Raw genomic sequence first — 5,213 nt, forward strand, 5'->3', positions numbered from 1 at the left:
GAGAGAGAGAGAGAGAAAGAGAGAGAGAGAGAGAGAGAGAGAGAGAGAGAGAGAGAGAGAGAAAGAGAGACAGAGACAGAGAGATAGAGAGAGCGAGAGAGATAGAAAAGAGAGACAGAGCGAATGAGAGTGAGGGGAAGAATGGGAGAGAGAGAGAGAGAAAAGAGGAGGCAGAGAGAGAGAGAGAGAAGCACATCATTAAATCGATGAATACGCCCTCTGGCAGCCATCACGCGAAGCTCGTCCGTGCCTACGTCACGGGTGTGACGTCAAGCGTGGCCGCGATGGCCGTGTTTCACATCGATCCGAAAGAGCGGCAGAAATAAAACGTGCAACGTTTTTCTTTAATGTTAAATGGGATTTGACTGTTCGCGCTCTCTGAGCAAATGTTTCCCACTCGACTACGCGCACTGCCCTGACACACAGGAGGTGGATGACACTGCGACTGTATACCGGACAAATCTATACGGACGGGATCCCTCGGTTCGGGAAGACTTCCGGTATACTGCTGCCACTGTAGGCAAATGCCACTGCACATGTGCACGTACTGCCGACAACGTTAAAGTGAAATCACCTGGTCGATCATAACAAGCATCTATTTACATTTCGATTAGAACTGAAACGCGCAAATGTTTCGATGCAAGAACATTTAGTAGAGGAATGAATGCGTCAGTTTCCGCGCGAGCGAAGGGGGAACCAGGCGAAGAGAGAAAGCGAGAAAAATACGTAAACAAACAATTGCGAATAAAAGATACGCGCTCGATAAAAACACCTACACTGCCGGCGCGTTTTTATCGTTGTAAAATCGCTGCTTTCTTGAGACGGGCGAGCGAAAAACGCCGCCGTCTGCATTAACACTTTGCTCAAATTTTTTATCGGCGGTGTTGTACGTAAACGCTAGGCGCTTTGATGCGTAGATCTGGCTTTTGCCAAGAGTAGCTGCTCACAGCGCATGCGCCCGACATGTATTGGCCGACATGTAGATTGATAATAGGCGCGCGTTGCTGGGTGAACAAGCTGATAGCTTTAGGTGGCACCATAGCTTTACAGTCGCTGTAGAAACGCAACAGAGCCGCCATAAGCTCTCTGCGAAAGATTAATGCGGTATAGCTACGTTAGTAATGTAGCTCAAATGCAGCCGTACATACGTCAACGTTGCAGCCGTACATACGTTACTGATGCAGCCGTACATACGTCAACGTTGCAGCCGTATATACGTTACTGATGCAGCCGTACATACGTCAACGTTGCAGCCGTACATACGTTACTGATGCAGCCGTACATACACTCTCTCCCCCTTTCTCTTTCTTGTTCTCTCCCGCTCTCTCTCTCTCTTTCACTCTACCCCCTCTTCTTCTTTTTCTCTCTCTCTCGTTCTCTTTTTTCTCTCTCTCTCTCTCTCGTTCTCTCTCTCCCCTTTCTCTCTCTCTCTCTCTCTATCTCTCCCTCCCTCTTTCTCGCTCTCTTCACCACCTCTCTCTCGCACTATTTCTCCTCGTGCGATTTCTCTCTGCTTTGCGGTTTTGCCCTCGCTCTCTCTATCTCTCTGTTTCTTCTCTATACAAGAAATTGAAACGTTTCATGCCGATAACGCTAGCCGATGACGATGATGCCAGCCGACGACGATGTCGCCAGCCGACAATGTCGCTAGCCGACGATAACACCAGCCGACAACACTAGCCGACGACGACAACAGCCGCCCACGACGTCGCTAGCCGAGCTCTGATTACACATTCACAGTTTCACATCGCACACTATACTCACACAGCGCAGTCTCCCTCCGTACTAACATTCCCCTTTATATTCGCGAGACATGTATCGACGACTCTCCGCCAAGGACGGGGACGCTGACGCATTGCGATACTAGGGTTTCTCACGCGGTGGGCTTCGCGGCGGAAGAAGCTGAAGCTCTACAAGAAGCTGCGACGGCTAATCAGCGGAACAGGTGTCCGTCTAATGGAGCTATCGACCCGCCGATCGCATGCACGGGATGGCCACACAGCGACTTGATCATTACAGAAATAGAGAAAGAAAGTAAGAGAAAGAGAGAGAGAGAGAGAGAGAGAGAGAGAGAGAGAGAGAGCAATAGAGAGGGGGCAGAGAGAGGGAGAAGAGAAAGAGAAAGAGAAAGAGAGAGTAAGAGAGAAAGCGCGCGCGAGAAAGACAGAGAGAAGGAGGGAAAGGGAGTGAGAGATATATAGATAGATAGAGAGACGCAGACACAGAGAGAGAGAGAGGGTGAGTACGGGAGAGCGCGAGCTATATAGCAAGAAAGAAAGAGGGAGAGAGGAAGCAAACGAAGGAACGAAGAAACGGAGGGTACAGAAAAAAAAGATGAATGAGGCGAGCGATGAAATGAAATGGAAAGGACTGGAGGAGGGAGAGAGCCGGGAAAGGAGAAGAATGAAAGGATAGGGTGCAGAGAAAGGGAAGGAGGAAAGAGGGGAAGTGGGAAGGGTAAGAAAACTAGATGCAGAGGAGGTGGAGATAGGGGAAGCGATCAAAAGAAATTAGAAATATGTAGCAGAAAAAACCGGGTTAGAGAACAGGAAGATAAAAGAGATACATGAAAAGAACGGAGAGATAGAGAGAGAAAAAGAGAGAGAGAGAGAGAGAGGGTGAGTGAGAGGGAGAGAGACAAAGAGAGAATGGGCAGAAAATATGAAAAAGGAAAGACCACGAGCGAATCGAAACAGATATGTAGAGACGAACTAAATTCAATAAATAGAGATGAAAGAGAAGAAAGGGGAGAAAGAGACCGAGTAAACGAGAAGACACAGTCAGACACAGCGAGACACAGCGAGACACAATGAGACACAGTGAGACACGTCGAGATACAGCGAAACACAGCGAGACATCGCGAAACACAGAGAGACTTAACGAAACAAAACAAGACATAGCGAAACACAGTGAGACACAGCGAGACACAGCGAGACACAGCGAGACACAGCGAGACACAGCGAGACACAGTCAGACACAGCGAGACACAGTGAGACATAGCGAGACACAGCGAGACACAGTCAGACACAGCGAGACACAGCGAGACACAGCGAGACACAGCGAGACACAGTGAGACATAGCAAAACAAAACGAGACACAGTGAGACACAGTGAGACACAGTCAGACACAGCGAGACACAGCAAAACACAGTGAGACACAGTGAGACAAAGCGAGACAAAGTCAGACACAGTGAGACACAGCGAAACACAGTGAGACACAGTGAGACAAAGCGAGACAAAGTCAGACACAGTGAGACACAGCGAGACACAATGAGACACAGTGAGACACAGTGAGACACAGCGAAACACAGCGAGACACAGCGAGACACAGCGAGACACAGCGAGACACCGTGAGACACAGTGAGACACAGCGAAACACAGCGAGACACAGCGAGACACAGCGAGACACAGCGAGACACAGTGAGACGCAGCGAAACACAGTGAGACATAGTGAGACATAGCAAAACGCAGCGAGACACAGTGAGACACAGTGAGACACAGTGAGACACAGAGAGACACAGTGAGACACACAGAGACACAGCGAGACTGTCAGCTAACATGACGATGACGACAGCGTGGATACTTGCTCGCCGCGCGCGGATACTTCAATGTCGGTGCGAGAGAAAACGCGGACATTGTTGACGATTGCGGTGACGGCAGCCGCTCGTATCGTATCGTAGCGTATCGGTCGCACCCCGCAGCGTCTCGTTACGTCTTGATGTAAGCCGAGATGCAACAAACATACAAACACGACCTGCCGGCAGCGGCGCGGTGGCGGCGGCCACGCGCGAAAGCCGCTACAGTGACAAAACAAGCGCGTGGAAAAATGCGCTGTTTGATCGACCGAAGAGAATGGAATTTTATGGCAAAAAATAAGCGGGGAGTTAAACATATAATAATTAGAGGCCGGAGAGTTAGGTGGATGCATTCACAGCAGCGGCAACTTCTAAACAACGGCTCTAAACAGCTTACCCTGTCAGCTATATATATAAGAGAGAGAGAGAGAGAGAGAGAAATAACGCCAGTTTCTCCGTATTTAATTTATCCACCGCAGTGGTGAATCAGGCGACGCCTGGCTGCCGTACGCAAGAATGCCGATGCTGCTACATTCCGGCCTGGCTGACTGCGGCGATGAACAGCGTGTGACTACCTTACACAGAGAGGTGTACGCGCAGCGCTCTACCTTTTACATCGCAGCAGCGTCCGGCTGTGGTGCCGCTGCTCATTTAATGACCACCTTTATTGGCTCTCACGCGTGGCCGAGTGAAGGTAACGACCAAATGCACGCCGTAGGAACCATTCTCTAAGGCGCGGGAGGGGAGAGAGTTGCACGAGGACGGGCGACATGCGTGCCAAGGTCGGGAGGGGAGAGGACGCTCTAACATCTACCGTAATCTTAACGCTGACACACGATCTTAACGCTATTCCTCACCTAAACTATGCCTAATCATAACCTAAACTAACGATAGCCCTTACTTTAGTTCTAAGCTTACTCGTAACCCTAACCTTAATCCTATCACTAACTCTAACCCTAACCGTAGCACTAACCCTAACGCTAACTCTAACGCTAACCCTAACACTAATCCTAACCCTAACCCTAACACTAACCTTAACACTAACCATAACACTAACCCTAATCCTAACCATAACCATAACCCTAACACTAACTCTAACCCTAACTGTAGCACTGACCCTAACGCTAACTCTAACTCTAACCTTAACCCTAACACTAATCCTAACCCTAACTTTAACACTAACCCTAACACTAACCCTAATCCCAACCCTAACCTTAATTGTAACCCAAACCCTAACCCTAACCCTAATCTTAAACTAACCCTAACACTAACCCTAACACTAACCATAACACTAACCCTAATCCTAACCATAACCCTAATACTAACCCTAACCCTAACACTAACTCTAACACTAACCATAACCCTGACCCTAACTCTAACTCTAACCCTAACCCTAACCCTAACTCTATCCCTAACCCAGACCCCATCATGTACGTGAATACAAAATTGGACTCGGCCCGCTTTCATTGAAAGAAACGAAGTATCAATACGGCTTATATCTTATATGGTTAACGACGTCACGGTCTACCTTATATGGTTGCTAAGGTCACGGGCTACCTTATATTGTAGACGAGGTCACGGCCACCCTTATATGGTTACTGAGGTCACGTCCTGCTTTATGTGGTAGACGAGATTATGG

Source organism: Priapulus caudatus, unplaced genomic scaffold (assembly GCF_000485595.1).
Source record: "Priapulus caudatus unplaced genomic scaffold, Priapulus_caudatus-5.0.1 Scaffold417, whole genome shotgun sequence".
Classification (NCBI taxonomy): Eukaryota; Metazoa; Priapulida; class Priapulimorpha; order Priapulimorphida; family Priapulidae; genus Priapulus; species Priapulus caudatus.